This window comes from Rosa rugosa, chromosome 6 (assembly GCF_958449725.1).
Source record: "Rosa rugosa chromosome 6, drRosRugo1.1, whole genome shotgun sequence".
Lineage (NCBI taxonomy): Eukaryota > Viridiplantae > Streptophyta > Magnoliopsida > Rosales > Rosaceae > Rosa > Rosa rugosa.
The window spans coordinates 33,761,303-33,779,483 of record NC_084825.1 but is presented as its reverse complement, the minus strand read 5'-3'; the positions used below and the strand labels follow the sequence as shown (position 1 = coordinate 33,779,483).

General features: G+C 37.4%; 1 pseudogene; it reads right to left on the bottom strand.

The window, feature by feature from the left end:
- Nucleotides 1-562: 562 nt before the first annotated feature.
- Nucleotides 563-18,119, bottom strand: LOC133716622 (gibberellin 20 oxidase 1-like; annotated as a pseudogene).
- Nucleotides 18,120-18,181: the final 62 nt, after the last annotated feature.

Here is an 18,181-nt window from a genome sequence, read left to right as displayed (position 1 = left end):
AAGTAGTTGTTAGAATCATCCATTTGTTTGATTCAATTAGATAATTAAACGATTTCTGATTCGATTTATTTTTTACAGATATGATCTTTAAAAACTTATTTAAGATATGGACTGTTGAATTATAAATTTATTAAGTAAAAGTATGTTAATTGACAATGAGGGTGAATATGCTAGTTTACTCTAGGGGTGAACCTAAGAATTATCCAAATGAAAATTAGGAAGACCTATTTACTCTGATTACAAAAACTATGAATGATGGGTGGAGTCAAATCCCACCAAACCAAACATGAGGAAGTAGTTCCAAAATCTGCTAATGCACCCGCGGCTTGATTCCCTTCATAAAATATGAGTAGAAAGAAATTGCATTTGAGAAATACGATGCAAGCAATGGCCCCATTCCACACGAAGTTTCCAAGGTACAAGGATTGAAGGAAAACTGAGAACATGTGTAATTGTTCATGTAGAGTCCACCTCCAATTATTTTAACTCCAGTTTTGAACCCACAATGATTCTATTGCTCTAACAACCACCATGACCTTTCCTCCAACTAAAGTAGACATTTCTAAGTTGGAGCAACAAAATCCAAAACTACACCTTTACCTTTATAGTGACGAGATAGACCACCATAACCTGCTTGCCCCAAGTCACTTTTCCATGCTCCTTCTCTATAATCTTGACCCAGTTCCTGATAAAAGATGATGCCAATTAACTTCAACAATGTGAGGAGCATTCTGCTTCCTGCAACGGGCACCAAATTCTTTGAAAAACACAAGCCGTGAGCAATATTGTGCATGTGACCGGTGACAATGTAACTAGAAGAACAAATTTGACCTGAAATCAGCCTACATGCTTTCCCCATGTCAATTTCTACACCGTCAAATCTGACTTTGTTCCTTGACTGCCATATAAACCATTGAGTGTAAGTGAAGCAGCATGCCACAATTCTTTCAATTATCTACTACAACCAGCCACTAACCTACTTTGCATGATATTCAATAATGAGCCATGAAGCATGCCTAATCAAATTTGTGCAACACATATTGCGAAATAGCACATGCAAATGAGCATTGGAAAAAATCAAATGATCCAATGACTCGCTGATCTTGCGACAAATTATACAAAGAGATCGAGATGCAAGAGATATCTCACGCCATTGCAAGAAATCATCAGGCTAACAAAGATATAACAGAATAATGTATTTAAATCAAATTTGCATGAAGGAGTGCGGGGGACATAAAACTTGAAAGCTTCCTTGGCAGTAAGAGTTTCTAATGAAGATATTTTATCTATTTTGAAGAGCACACTGCTATAAATATGGCCTAAAGAGACGTATAAAATGGGGACACTTGTTGTATGTGTGCCTTATGATAATGAAAAGGGACATATATCCATATGTGTGCCCATTGCAAGAGTAAGGCACATATCATTTGTCCCCATAAAAAAAATGTCAGAAGGAACCCCATGAGCAAGTTCACTGCTTTTTTATGTTTATTTCCACTTTCTGGATCCCTGGCTCAGTTTCCAAAGTGACCTGGGTCAGTTTTGTGACCTACAAACTGACTTGGTGATCAAATGTGAGACTTCCGGTGGTGCTCTTAAGGGTAGTCACTGTTCCATTAGGGTTCTTTCTTAGCTCTCAAGGCCTCGCCTAGTGATGAGTAGATCGAACTACTCCTATCCCTAGAGTTAGCATGAACATGTATATTTTCCTTCTTATTCCTCCCCTCTTTTTCTCTAGAAGTAGATGGCTCAAACTCATAAGATGACCCAAGTCAGTTTGTAGGTCACAAAACTGACCTAGAGGGTGAAAATAAATGCTAAAAAGCAGTGAATAGTATCTGACCCAGTAACCCAACAAGTAAACTTGCTAAGTACAATATTTTGTTATAAACAATCAATTTTATGATAGAAAGGTAATAGGAAAAAAATCTTTATACTTTGCAAATACGTATTTCCATCTCACAATCTCTCTTTCATCATCAAGAACCAAGCGAAAACTTTTCCCAGCTCATGAGGCTTTGTGCCAAACCAAGTGTTTTGGTCTTTAGGACCTACTGTAGCTCACTTTCTCTCGCTTCTCTCTAGAACTTAATTAAGAAAGTAGATCTGAAATAATTTCCTCCCCTCCCCCTTCTCTGAATCCCAGATCTAGATCATTCCAACTTCTGCCGTGGTTTTTGTTCCAGATCTTTCCGTTGTTCTCTTCCATCCCGCAACCCGATCTGCCATCTCCACCATCTTCCTTTATGGTGTTTGCCAACTTCCAATCCTTCCCTTTGGATTGAAGTCTAGTAGATGAAGAAGAGGTTTCTGATTCAGTAGAGGGAAGCCTAGATGTAGATGAAGTGGTTTCTAAATGAGTGGATGGAAGCCCAGACGAAGACGTTGACAATGAAGTCTCCTTGATGATAGCCAATGGTGGGGTGCTTGACGATTGGTTGTTGGAAGACCCAAGGTTGCAATCTGGGCTGCTCTGTGTTTTTGTTGTAGTGTTTGTAGGTTCCCCTCTGGGTGGTGATTAGTGAGTTTTACTTTAAGATTCAATCACTTTGTGAGTGAGTCTCTGGTGGATTTGGTCTCTTCATCATGTGAACGGAGTTTTGGGGTTTTAATCAAGTTACGGATTTGTTCAAGTTTTGGGGTCTCTTCATTATGGATTTGTTCTTCTGTGTTTATGTCTTCAATTTTTGTTTTTAATCTGGTGTTTAATTATACAAAAGAAAAAAGTTAATGAAATATAGGGCATTAACAAAAAAAAAAAAAAAACAATATGGGACAGTAATAGAAACAAAACAACAGTATAATACAATCAATGGTGAGCAGTATATGTAGAGGTGAACAATATCATACATTAAATGGCTAAAGTGAGAAATGTCCATTGGGTGGGTCCCAGTCTTATTTTAGGGATAGAAGAGTTATGTGTTCCATTTAGCAATAGGAACACCTGCAATTAATGGGCACATATCTCATATGTGTCCTCATATGATGAATAGGCACAAATATGTGTCCCTATAGGCCGGCCAGTGGCGGATCCAGAATTTTTTTTCATGTAAGGCAAGACAATGGCAGGTTGAAGGAAAAGGGGAAGGGAGGAAAATTAGAGGGAAGCTATAGATTTTGGAGGCAATTGTGAAGAGTTTGCCCTGGTTTCGCCCTATTTCTGCCATTTTCTTCCCCAATTTACCTGATTTTGCCATATTTCTGCCATTTTCGCATACATTGCCTATACCAAACCTGTGTAAACTCAAAAATCCAGTCTAGGCAAGTGCCTAAGCTGGCCTCTATATGAATCCGCCAGTGCTATAGGCATCAAAGGCACACATGATATATGTCCCCTTAGGGTTGTTTTGTAGTAGTGGCATGTTAAGACTACTATGGTCATTATAAATAATTCTATGTTTTAGTTTTCTCTCCAAGTGTAGGGAGCAACAGGTGGTTTTTCCTTAACAAAACCTCTAAAATAACCTAGGAGCTATCGTAGGATCTTGAGAATCCAAAGGAAAGTCAATTCAGAATCTTTGAGTCCAATAATAAGCTGTTCATCAGAATCCAACCCTTGATTGACGGCCAGTTGTGGATTGACAAGTCAAATCCATTCATCCCAATCCAACAATAGATGAAGCCAAATGTGGGTTTACGTCAATCTGATCCCTTAACAAGTCTAACCAATTGAGTTTTTAAATAAACGTAACAAATGGCATACGTACTCTACAGTGCTGAAGAACCCTAGCCAGATATCTTCACCAACTAATAAATCCACAACATTTGAGATTTGCTTCCATGGGTTAACTTCCTCTTCAGTTTTTGATGTCTCAACTAGATCGTAATTGCCAAATCGGCCTAACGGATAGTTAAACAAGAGCAATTAAAAACATCCACTCAATTGTGATTGAAAAGGATCAAATGCCAACCGCAGATTAGAAAAGAAATCATGAAACTCTGCAGTACTTATTTTGGCTTTTCCATGATCATTGTCTGCATTAAACAATCACAGATGAATTATGAACTACATCAACAAGTTTGTTGTGGAAAAAAAAACTAGGATAAGACGATGATAGGAGCACTATCAAGTTTGGAAATGCAAAACTGCATGTGCAGGCTAGGGTAGTGATTAGATTTGAGTGATCACTGATTAGAACGACACTACTAATCTCTTGCTGACTAATAGTTTGTAGTACTAGGACATTTATCTTCACACCGACACTACTAAACTTGAAAAAAAAAAAAAAAAAAAAAAAACCCTTAGCCCACCCCACATTTACATATGTCAGTGAGAAACGAACCTATGACTTTTACAATTAATGTTAGAATTATAAGTTACCAACAAGTCACAGCTCACCGACAGCATTGCTTTGCCAACGCTGGCATCGTGCGGAGAGACCCCGCAACGAGCACAACAATCGTAACTAAACTTGACCCTTATCCCTGATCCCTCCCACTTTTTTTTCTTTTTCTTTTTCTTCTTGAAATTAAAAACAACATTTATCTGTGATTAGATCCCTACTTCAAACATCATGAGCTTTGTGGAAATCGGTAGTGATGCTATATTTGTTGTTTCTTTCATTCTTTAATAACTTGCATGTATGTGCATGACCGTTTCTATTTATGACAAAGATGCTTCAACTGTTTTACAAAACAGCTCTCTAGTTTTGTCTATTCCTTTTTAAAATTTTTTATTGTTGAAGTATGGTTGTCAAGTATGATGAAAACGATACATACTGGAAAATCTATTCACTTGGAGTAATTGGTGGCTCATGTGAGTAAGAAACTTTAAGTTGGCAGTCATTTAGGTGGCGAATGGAAGAATATATATAATTAATTCTTGCACTTTAATCACGGTGAATAAATGTACAGTTCTTAGTATATTCTTGAGGTTGGTGAATAAATGCACACTTCTTACTTTCTAAAAGTGTAGCACTGTAGCATAGTGTGTTCATGTCGTTCTTGAAATATACTCGCTTGGTTCGGGATAGTAATCACAGTTCTTTGACAATTGTATTAGTGGCACATTCACTTGGATCTCGGCTGAATTCTAGGCGAGTGCACGTGTCTCTTGAGGCTTTTTTTTTTTTTTTTGAGGAAATTTAGGTGTGTAAATTAGAGACCAAGGAAATGGTTTGGAGGCTTAAAGTGATCACAGTAGACAATGACACTGTAGTTTACTAATAATATTACCGAAGACTATCCAGATGGTGACCTGCAATCTAAAGAGGTCCATAGACCTAATTGAGCCCTTCCGAACAATGGGGCTAAACTGAAGACAAGATCGGTGCTTTATATATAGTACGACAAATTAGTGATCAGCTTCAAGAGTGATCCATACTGATAGTTGCACAACAAATTACGACTAACAGTACCAAAGCCTAACTGCATAGTAAAATCCAACCTAAATAGATAATAACTCTTAAGTGGTCAAGCTAATAACCTTTGAGAGGTCAAGGTGAAGGCAATATAGGTGCAATGATACGAGTAGTACCAGTGCCTCTCCATGCTATTCTATTGTGCAACATGATAATGAATAGAGTTAACTTACCATAAAAGTATCACCAATGTTGACAACAAAAGAACCAAGGACAGGTGCCACTTCTCATCGAAAAACACTTCAAGTCCCCCTACTTGATCCTGATGAAGGATTATCAAGGAAGTGGGATCACAGTGAGGCCCAGTTCCCAGTTTTAAATCTGGTTTTTGGCACATTGGATAGTACGTAGTTCAACCTGATGATCGAATTGTTTCCTTCGTAGAACTCTTTGAAGTACTCCCGCCCAACTCCCAGGCTCAGTCCCAGTAGCTCCAGTATCCCATTGGATAGTTTGTTAATCACCTCCAAGTATTCTTGGTAGAACTTCCTAGAAAGACCAGCACATAAGTAAAAACAATGACAGACAATACGCGGATAATTAAGGTCTAAAAATAAGGGTATATCGACAGAACCATCAAAAGAATATCGGTATTGATGACAACTAAAATGTACTAAATTTACATATTGGAAAGAAAATAAAATAGAGAAACATATCTGAAAAAATATCGGAGAGATGTTGTATTTGACATCTATAATTGAAGAAAATTATCTATCATTCAGACCTTCAGTAAAAGGTTATATATTAAATCTATGAAATCTGTTGGCGAAATTACAATAAAATATTATAATTTCTCTTGAGAGACTCGTTGATAAAATGCTGAGGCGCGGGTATCTCGCTCTCTTTAAGGAGATTCAAGCCATTTGCGGAACAATGCCGGTGCACCAGAAATCTCTTGACTTGTCCCCTCCAGGATACAACAGCCCAACAACAAGTTGTATGGCTCACACCAATCTGCACAAATTGGAGGAACCCAAAGCTCCACCAAAAGAACACCTTTCTCTGGCAAAAAAAACACACAAGACTCTTTTGGGGGATTTTGGAAAGAAGGTTGATGGGTGAATAGTTGAGTAAAAGTTTGATATGTTTTAGCATGCAACAAATGGTGCTATTTATAGGCTCTTAGTAGGGCTGGGATTTTTAAACCGAAACACAGGAAAACCGAACCGAACCGGTCGGTTCGGTGCGGTTCGGTGCGGTTCTTATATTGCAATATCCGGTTTTTGCTCTGAACCGAACCGAATGAAGGTAACTCGGTTCGGTTTCGGTTCTCCGTTATGGAAAAGCTTAAGACCCGAGGAACCGATTTTCTTATGTTATTATACACGTGCTGCTCTCTCAATTATACCTAAACCTAAACATTTTTCGCCCCCAAATTAGATCAGTCTTCGATCAAACCTCAGAACCTCGACCAAAACGTCCCCAAACCTCGACCAAAACTTCTCAAGCTTCATCGAAATACAGAATCAATCAATTTCTATTGATTGATTTGATTCTATTCTGTTCTTCCAAGTTCTTCAAATCTTTCTGTTCTTCAATTTCATCATCTCAATTCTCAAATCATGGTCGAAGGTGAAGCTAACTCTTCCGAACAATCTGCGACATGTTCATCCCAATCCAAACCATCTTGCAATGAACTTGTTGTTGCAAGCAACAACTTGGAACCATCTGGCGAAGGACCATCTGAACGAAAATCAACGAAAGCTCCTTCTGCTCGGAGCACTATTGCGAAGAGAAAAAGGGGAGAAAAGAAGAAAGGGAAGCAGAGGTCTGAGGTTTGGGATCACTTCACGAAGGAAGATCATCCCTTAATCGAGACTGTCGATGGAGTTGAGAAGGTGGTTGGCCATACAAAAAGAGCTCAATGTAAGTACTGTCAGACTCATTTAGCTTGTAATTCGTATGAAAATGGCACATCATCTCTTAGGAAACACATTGAGATTGTTTGTAAAGGATACCCTGGTAGAGTTAATGTAGAATCGGGCCAACAGGTTTTGACTAGTGATGGAAGAAGAGGTGGTCAGGGCAGTTTAGTTAGTATGAATTGGTCACAAGATAATTATGTGGCAGCTGCAACTCATATGATAGTTGTGGATGAACTTCCCTCTACTTTCATCGAAAAACCCGGGTTTAATTATTTTTGCAGTGTTGCTGTGCCTTTGTTTAAAGTCCCATGTAGGAAAGTGATTGTCAAAACCTTTCTGGGCATGTATGATGCCAAGAAGGAGGAGTTGAGGACGGAATTGAAGTCTCACTGTGTTTGTTTGACAACAGATACATGGACTTCTTGTCAAAATATAAACTACATGGTAGTTACTGCTCATTTTATTGATGGGGGATGACAAATGCACAAAAGAGTGCTTGCTTTTTGTGTTGTCCCAAACCACACAGGTGTAACCATAGGAAAAATCTTAGAAAGTTGTCTGATTGATTGGTCAATCGATAAGGTTTTAACCATTTCTGTTGACAATGCTGTAGACACCAAAAATTTAATGAAAATAAAATTCATTAAATAATTTGGTCAACACTTGAAATTATGACCGAACAAATCTAGTCGGCATGTGGGTCCCATAAACTGTGCACGTGGCTTATGAGTAAGCAAAACCAAGCGGACTCAGGGAACGACACGTGGCGGCATACAAAAAGTCTGACGGCAATAAATAAATTTGTTCCGACTTAATCAGCTGATATTAAAGCGGATCAACCAAATTAAATCAATTGATTCCGAGTCAAATCAAGTATTAAATTTCGTTTGCTGATTAAATGTCAATTTATTTAAATTGATAATCAAGACGACAATCAGTCATCCAATTAATTGGCTAAATTTCTTAATAGTTATAATTAAATCGGTTAATTAAAACTGATTGATTTAATTGTGATATTAACGAAATACAATTAAAATCAGCCATCAAATTAATTGGTTAATTCCTTAATAGTCGTGATTAAATCAGTTAATTAAGACTGATTGATTTGATTACGTAATTAAGGAAAATACAATTAATTACGTGTCATCAAGGCATTCCAAATTGAGAGAGACGCCGACACTATAAATACCCCCTCTCAAATCAAGAGAAGGACTTCAGCCAAAATAGAGAAGAAAATACTCTCGGAATCTCTGAAGCCTCCCAAGCACGTGTGAAGAACCCTCAAGCTGCCAAATAGCCGGTTCCTCACCAACCTCAAGTCAAAGCGTTCGTCATGTGTCAACTCTCGTGATCATCATACCACTCAAGATCAAGCGTCAAGCCCTTGAGTGAAATTCATCGTCGAAGATCGAATCAGAGGATTACCAAAGATTGTAACCCGCACTTAAATTAATAAAATTATTATTTTTGTACACGTGTCTGCATTCTCTTTGCTTTCAGATTTTCGTGTTTACAAATGCCTCTGCCAACAAGCATGCCATTGATTATCTTAGGAAGAAAATGTGCAATTGGGAGATCAAACCAATCTGTGGAGGTAGGTTTATGCATGTGAGATGTTTGGCTCACATTGTAAACCTCATTGTGAAATCTGGATTAAATATGATGGAGAAGTCAGTGTGTAGCATAAGGAATGCTGTGAGATATGTTAGAAGTTCTAGTGCAAGGTTAGATGAATTCAAAAGCTGTGTAGAAAAGGAGAAAGTTGAATGCAATAAGATTTGCATATTAGATGTTCCAACAAGGTGGAATTCCACCTTTCTTATGTTGGACACAGCTTTGGAGTTGAAAAAAGGTTTTGTTCGGTTGGCTGATGATGAGGATACAAAGTACAAAAGCTACTTTGATGAAGCTGAGGAATTTGAGGAAGATGATGAAGCTGAGAGACCAAAGAAGGCTACTGTGAAAAGGGTTGGGCCACCAAATGAAACAGATTGGGACAATGCAGCAATTTTTGTGAAGTTTTTGAAGGTATTTTATGATGTTACACTTAATGTTAGTGCTTCACTTACACCTACTGCCCACAAGGCATTTCATGATATTGTTGGCATCGAAGCAGAGCTTGAAGAACTCAGTTCTGGTGGTATCGGACCTGATTCAACAGAAGCAGACAAAGTGTTGTACAACATGGCAGTGAAGATGAAGACAAAGTACTCCAAGTATTTTGGTTCCTTGGATGAAATGAATCAGCTGTTCCTAGTTGCTTTGGTCTTAGATCCTAGGTATAAATTGAGAAACATTGCTCATGTAAGTGAAACAATGTTGAATTTAAGTAGTTGGGAGATCAAGAAGAAATGTGATGAAGTGAAGCAGCTTGTTATCGATCTATGTGATTTGTATGGTCAGCAAAATGGTGCAAGTAGTGGACAAAACAAGGCTAAAGGTGCAACAAATAATGAAGCAACTAGCAAGTCTAAAAGTAGATCAAGGTCACTTAGTGGGAAGAGGGCAGTTATGCAAGAAGAATGGAACCGGCAGCTAGAACAAAATAATGAAGCTGTTGTGGGACATGAGGTGTATAGGTATTTGCTAGACCCTATAGAAAAACCACTTCAACAAGATGACTGGAAGATTTTGGATTGGTGGAAGCTAAATGGGGGTAAATATCCTAACTTGCAAGCATTGGCTAGAGATGTATTAGCCATTCAAGTGTCCACAGTAGCAAGTGAATCAAGTTTCAGCACGTGAATCAAGTTTCAGCACGGGAAAAAGAGTGATAGATCCATACTGAAGCTCCTTAAATCCCAAAACTGTTGAAAAGCTTATATGCCTTCAAAATTGGTTGAAGTCTGATGCTATTATGGGGTTGGAGTACATTCCTACTATAGAGGAAATGGAGTCCTATGAAAACATTGAAGCTGGTATGTGTTTTCGATTGTTTTGTGTTTTTATTCTTTAAAACATACCATATGAGTTTGAACATTCTATTTTTGATGTGTGCAGAACATGAAAAGGAGGACAGAGAGAGAGCTGAGAAGGCCAAGAACAAAGCTGCTGCTGCATCTATTTCTGCACCAAGTCCCCGAACCACTAAAAGTTCTGAGGCTTCGGCTGCTACAGTTTCTACATCCAAGAAGAAAAAATTGAGAAAGCTGAAAAAATGAGTCTTGGAAAGGTCTGATCAGTTTTCAACTTTTTATTGCTTTGAGCCTTTGATCATATTGTTTGAACAATCTATAGCAAGTCTTGGAATAAAGCATTGATTTGTGTTTCAATGCTTTGGTTTGTTTTTTTTTTTTTAATGCAGATTTGCTTATTTGGTGATGGAATTGAGCATCGAGGAAAGCATGTTTGATTGTTTGAAAGGAGTGATATGCTGCATAGCATGCCTGCCAATAAGCATCAGAGTTTGCATTGCTGCATTGCAGCCACCATTGGTGCCATTGTTTTATTTTTTCTACCTTTTAAAATTTAAATTGACTCTTGGTTGAATTATGGTGTTTTTGTTCTGTTACAAAGTTATATTGGTTGAATTGTGTTGTTGTTAATCTGTTATTATGTTTCAATTGGTCTGAACTCTGAATTGCTGGAAATGGTTGCTTTACAGCTTTGACAGTTTCATAGTTTTTAGTTTTGTACTTTGAGGCTTTGAGACTTTGACAGTTTGTAATGGATTGATGGCATTATTGCTTATTTGCTTACAAGTTTCTGATGTTGGATTGTTGAGTGTTCAATGCAATAATGCACAATGCATTTGCTACTTTTCATTTTCAGCCTTTAGTTTTTAGTTTCATTGAGTTTAACCTTGTGAATTTGTGGATTGTTGGTACTTGGTAGTGGTCAGTTTGTGAGTTTTTGTTGCTGGGAAACTGAAGGCTGGTACTTTGGTGATTTTTGCATATTGCACCAGAAATAGAAAGCAGGTCAGAAACTCAGAAACCAGCTCGTTCTGGTATTCTGGAAATCATGAAAATGAACCCGACAAACCGAGGAACCGACTCGAGCATGGTCGGTTCGGTTTCATCTCGGTTCTACAACTGGAAAATGTCAAACCCGAACCGAGATGCCATAATCGGTTTCGGTTTCGGTTCTTACACCAGAAATGCCAACACCGACCCGAGGCCAGCCCTAACTCTTAGGACACTCTACAATTAATAGGGTAGTAACCAAATGCCATAGGTTACAAAAATTAAAACCCAAAATAAATCAAAATAAAATACCATGAGTTACAAAATAAAATTCAAAATAAATTCAGAATTTAAACACACAAATAAATTCAGAAATTAAACACAAAATAAATTCACCCAAATTTAATTTCAATAATAAATAAAATATTAAAATGCTACAACATTCCCCCACTCATTTTAATATTTTAAAAACAAATATAAACCAAAGTTACCGGCCAAAGACGAACCATTATGCATCATGAAGGTGTGCTCTGCATTGAACCTTCACTTAGTGAAACAGCAATCCCTACTCCAGAGTTGATAGTGGTCTCAGACTTGAACTACAACTGCTTAAGGGAAAATAAGAACTACTGCTCACACATAATAATTCAGGTGTTAATATGAGCTTTATTAGCCAGCACGTTACGACATTGTGCTTATCCCGGTTTTCATGAGTGTATTTCAAGAATAAGCCCAATTCTTATAGAGAGCGGCCCCACTCTCACACTCATATAGGTAAAATCCGTCAAGTATGCTCTTGTAACTATGACATCCCACTCATATGAGCTACAGATTTTATTAAGAGTTTTAATGAACTCAACCTTCATATACGTTACAAGATTAATGCACTCACATCATAGGGATGATGAGTAAGAAAATATAGTGCATTTTTCTTACGGCCACCTTATATATGATTCGTTTTTCCCATTGAACCCAATTTTTAGGATCTCTAATCACCGGGTTGGGTGTCCTCATATATGGCTCATGACGATGTGGGCTTCAATCCCATCCCCCTCGATATACTCCAGACCTTTTCTCTTGCCAAGCCCTTAGTTAAAGGATCTGCAAGATTATCACATGATTTAACATAATTCACATTAATAATTCAATCACTCAAATATGATCTCATAGTACTGTACTTTCTTCGTATAGGTCTGGATTTACCGTTATAATAACGGTTATTTACTCTACCAATAGCTGTAGTGCTATCACAATGAATCAATATAGGTGGTATAGGTTTTTCCCACAAGGGAATTTCATGCAATAAATCTCTCAACCAATTTGCTTCTTCACTTGCTGAAGCTAGAGCAATAAGTTTAGCTTCCATGGTTGAATTAGAGATTATTGTTTGCTTCTTTGATTTCCAACAAATAGCACATCCACCTAATGTAAAAATATAACCAGTGGTAGAGAGAGAATCACCTGACAGAGTATTCCAATCGGCATCACAAAAGCCTTCAAGTACAGCAGGATATTTTTTATAAAATAATCCATAATTTTTAGTACCAAGCAAATATTTCATAACACGCTCAATTGCATGCCAATGATCTTTACCTGGTTTACTTGTGAACCTTAGCGTACTCCAACTGCATATGCAATGTCAGATCTAGTGCAGTCAGTTGCATAGCGCAAACTGCCTATTATGCTTGCATATTCCTTTTGATTAATCACATCATTTTCACTTTCAACATGAAATAAGTGAACAACACATGCTTGTGGCCAACATAATCATATTTCTTCAAAATTTTCTCAATACAATGTGACTGATCAAGAAAATTACCATCACATGTTTTTGTTATTTTCATGCCCAAAATAACATTAGCCTCACCAAGATCTTTCATATCAAAATTTCTCTTAAGCATAGTTTTTGTCTCATCAATTACATGCAAATTTGAGCCAAAAATTAACAGATCATCCACATAGAGGCTAATAATAACATGTGAATTTTCCAAGATTTATAATATATGCACTTGTCACATTCATTTGATTTATAACCATTTTCAATCATGCAGGAATCAAATTTTTCATGCCATTGTTTAGGAGCCTGCTTTAAACCATAAAGGGATTTAGATAACTTACATACCTTGTGCTCTTGACCAGGTTCTATAAAACCTTCTGGTTGGTCCATATAGATCTCTTCATCTAAATCACCATTTAGAAAAGCTGTTTTCACATCCATTTGATGAATAATCAAATCATGAATTGCAGCAATAGCAATCAATAATCTAATGGATGTAATCCTTGTAACCGGAGAAAAAGTATAAAAAAAGTCTAGATCAGCTTTTTGCTTAAAACCTTTAGCAACAAGTCTAGCTTTATATTTATCTATACTTCCATCCGGTTTGAGCTTTTTCCTAAGGACCCATTTACACCCAATGGTTTTAAACCCTGTTGGTAAATCTACAAATTTCCAAGTATTATTAGAAATTAGGGATTCCATTTCATCATTCACAGCCTCTTTCCAGAAAATTGCATCTGGTGATGATAAAGCTTCATGTAAAGAAATAGGATTTTCCTCAATATTATAAACATAATAGTCAGGGCCAAAATCTTTTTCAACTCTAGCTCTCTTACTTCTTCTAGGTTCATTGTCATAAGTTTCTTGTATATGTAAATTAGAAGAAGAAGAACTAGGTTGGATAAAAACATTTTCTCTAGATTCTTGACCCCCACTATTTTTCGATTTAAAATGAAATTTTTCTTCATGAAAAATTGCATCACTAGATTCAATCACAACATGATTTTCAACATCAAGAAATCTATAGGCTGTACTATTTAAAGCATATCCAACGAAAACACAAGTAATAGCTCTAGCACCCAATTTTGGTCTTTTAGGGTCAGTTAACCTCACAAAGGCTAGACAACCCCAAACTCTAAGATAACCCAAATTTGGTTTATGCCCCTTCCACACCTCAAAAGGTGTAATTTTTGTATTTTTATGTGGCACTCTATTCAACACATAACAAGCAGTTAAAACTGCTTCACCCTAAAGATTAGAGGGAGCACCTGAATCAATCAACATGGCATTTGTTAACTCAATCAAAGTTCTATTTTTTCTTTCTGCCACACCATTAGATGCAGGTGAATAAGGTGGAGTAACTTCATGAATCACTCCTAAAGATTGAACAAAATAATTGAATTCAGAAGAATCATATTCTCTCCCTCTATCACTTCGGAGCCTTTTAATTTTTCTACTAAATTGATTTTTAACCTCAAGGAGGAACTCTTTAAATTTGGCAAAAGTATCACTTTTATTTTTCAACAAATAGACATAAGCATATTTAGAACAATCATCAATAAAAGTGATAAAATACCTGTTACCTCCACGAGTTAAAATTCCCTCAAATTCACACAAGTCTGTATGAATTAATTCCAATAGCTCGGTATGCCTTTCAACAATTTTGTGAGGCCTTCTAGTAATTTTTGCTTTACTGCAAGTCTCACATTTTTCAAAATCCTTTTGCACTGAAGGAATTAAACCTAAGCTACTCATGATTCCCACATATCTACTATTTATATGACATAAACGTGCATGCCAAAAATTCAAAGAAGAGAGCATATAAACTGAAGTAGATGCTTTATTATTATTCTCAACATTCAATTTGAACATGCCATCACAAGCATAACCTTTGCCCACAAGTACACCTTTTTTGGTGATCACATATTGGTCAGATTCCATAGTTTGTTTAAAACCAGCCTTATTAAGAAGATAACTAGACATCAAATTTTTCTTCATGGAGGGTGTATGCAACACATCTTTCAAAGTTAGCACCCTACTAGAAGTAAATTTGAGTTCCACCTCACCTGTTCCAAGCACATGAGTAGTATGTGAATCTCCAAGCATAACTGTTTTGGGCTCCTTAAAAGGAGTGTATTTCTTGAACCAATCTTTATCATAGCAGATATGCCTATTAGCACCACAATCTGCCCACCATCCTTCAACACTTTGAACCATATTTACATAAGTTATCATTGCCACATATGGTTCTTCAGTGACGTGAGCTTGAGGAACAGCGTCACGTTTTCGGTAATTGCAATTTCGAGCAATATGCCCACTTTTGCCACAAACATAACAACAAGTATATTGTTGCTTATTTTCTGAAGGAGGATATTGGTTCTTATTCACATAGCTTGGTTTGTCTTTATTCTGTTGGTGAGGTTTACCAACTTTTTTCATATTTTTCTTCTTTGGCTGCATAAGAGAATTTTTATGAAAATGACCATTGGGCATATTATTATTGGAAGATACTAAATTTACCTTGGAGGTGTCATTGTTTGTATCTTGCATAAGAACATCTTGACCTCTTGCTTCCTCCTCAACTCGGATGCGAGTCGTCAACGTCTCCAAGGAAATCTCCTTCTGTTTATGACGCATGGATTTTTGAAACTCTTTCCATGAAGGTGGAAGTTTATCAATGATACTAGCCACCACTAGATTTTCACCAATTTTGACACCTTCAGATGTAACTTCGACTACAATCATTTGGAAGTCTTGGACTTGCTCCGCAACCGACTTGCCATCCACCATTTGATAGCGGAAAAAACGGCTTGCAGCATATTTTTTCGCACCAGCTTCCTCGGTGTCATATTTGCTCTGTAATGCTTTCCAAATTTTCTTGACAGAAGAGTATGTTGTATCATAATAATCATAAAAATGATCAGCAAGACAGTTCAAGAGAGATAGTACCGACAATTATACTCATCCTTTTGAAAATTTTCAACTTTTTCTTCATGAGCAAGGAGTTCATCATCCTTCATGCCTTCGGTACTCTTCTTTGATGGATTCTTCTCCGTTAGCACATAGGCAACTTTGAGAAGATTAAGGTAGAAGAGAACTTTTCTCTTCCATCTCTTGAAATGTGCACCTTTGAAGCGGAAAGGCTTGTTGAGATCTCTCACATTGTCAAACGGTTTCTCTTGAGTACGCTCCATATTGTTGAATCTCCTTAAAATTGTTTGCGAAATTACAATAAAATATTATAATTTCTCTTGAGACACTCGTTGACAAAAGGCTGAGGCGCGGGTATCTCGCTCTCTTTAAGGAGATTCAAGCCCTCTGCGGAACAATGCCGGTGCACCAGAAATCTCTTGACTTGTCCCCTCCAGGATATAACAGCCTAACAACAAGTTGTATGGCTCACACCAATCTGCACAAATTGGAGGAACCCAAAGCTCCACCAAAAGAACACCTTTCTCTGGCAAAAAAAACACACAAGACTCTTTTGGGGGATTTTGGAAAGAAGGTTGATGGGTGAATAGTTGAGTAAAAGTTTGATATGTTTTAGCATGCAACAAATGGTGCTATTTATAGGCTCTTAGGACACTCCCTACAATTAATAGGGTAGTAACCAAATGCCATAGGTTACAAAAATTAAAACCCAAAATAAATCAAAATAAAATACCATGAGTTACAAAATAAAATTCAAAATAAATTCAGAATTTAAACACACAAATAAATTCAGAAATTAAACACAAAATAAATTCACCCAAATTTAATTTCAATAATAAATAAAATATTAAAATGTTACAACAAAATCTATGAGATCACAATGTATTATTACCCGATTTCTCTGAAATCTTCACCCAACACATTCACAAAGTAGTCCTTGACGACTGTTGAGCTGTGCCTCTCAGCAGAGTACCTGAAAGAAAGTGTTTCTTTCCATGGAAGCTTAGAGTTAAACCTGCCGGTGAAGCTACTAGAATAACCATTGCTCTCACCAATCTTCCTCTGAGCCCTTTGCTTCTCCGAGAGCTTCATCTCAAAGAACACGTCCATGTACTCGTGAGCTTTCGCAATAAGCACCGGATCAACTCCGTGGTTCACAATGAGGAAGAATCCATGCTTCTTGCAGGCCTCGTCGACCGAACGAATCAAGTTCGCGACGATGGCAGAATCGCTTCTGAGGTTGATGGCTGGAGCGAGAAGGTCGGGCCGGTTGGGACTCGGCTTCTCGTGGTCCAGCCATATGAACTTGGAAGGGATGTTGGATTGGTACTGAATGACTTGGGAGTCGAAAACCACAGGGGTTTGCTCAATAGCAGCAGGCACCGGCATGACCACATGGTTAAGGCTTTTTTTTGCAAAGGAGAGACTTTCAGAGAGAGAGAGAGAGAGAGAGAGAGAGAGAGAGAGAGAGAGAGATGGTTTGTTTGTGAAGAGGAGCCAGACTTCAGAGAGCTTATATATAAAGAAGACGAGGGGGATAGATGGGAGCAGAGATTACATTACAATTGTAGAACATGCATGGGGTTGTTTTACAAGTGTAGGATAGGAGTCTTGCATGTGGATGTCATCAATTGCAGGTTAGATGCATGAATCACACACACACATGACAGGTTGATGTCACATGTTTCTTGTGAGAACTCAAATAATGTTTAACGCACATACAAGACAGGAACGCAGGAGAATGGTCCATTTCCTTGACATCAATCCAACGGAGGTTGATTCGATGGAAATTCTTGAGGTTGGGAATGGGGGCTGGATGTATGGATAAAGGTTGGAAAGTGCTGAATAATCTTTCCTTCTTTACAATTTACACTGCATGCACATAGACGTTGATATTCAAATCCTCATTTAATATCCTTTACCATTTATATATAGCCTCTTAAAAAGTTTTCTTTTTGGTCTGTAGCTAAGATTCGAAACATGTTTAGGATCAAATGTCCAAGATACTGTATTCTTTGAACGACACCTCTCAGGTGGATAGAATAATTTGTAGCGAATCTCTTATATTAATTGGTTAGAGCACCAGCCTATCTTCCTTTTGTTTTGTTTTCTTAATGACGTTTTAGTTGGTGATTTAGTGTTGAGTTAACAACGTTGTTGACGACGATGCTTGGATGCAGCTTTCTCTATTTCTTTCCTTCAATATTATATTTGTTATCCTTGATATTATCATTTGATTTCCAGGGCTGAGATATGAAAAGTACCCTAGAGTGTTTGCCATTGGCATTTCCTAAGATGAGGTTTAAAATACCAATTCCTCAGTTTGGGGATCATTTGGTTGGG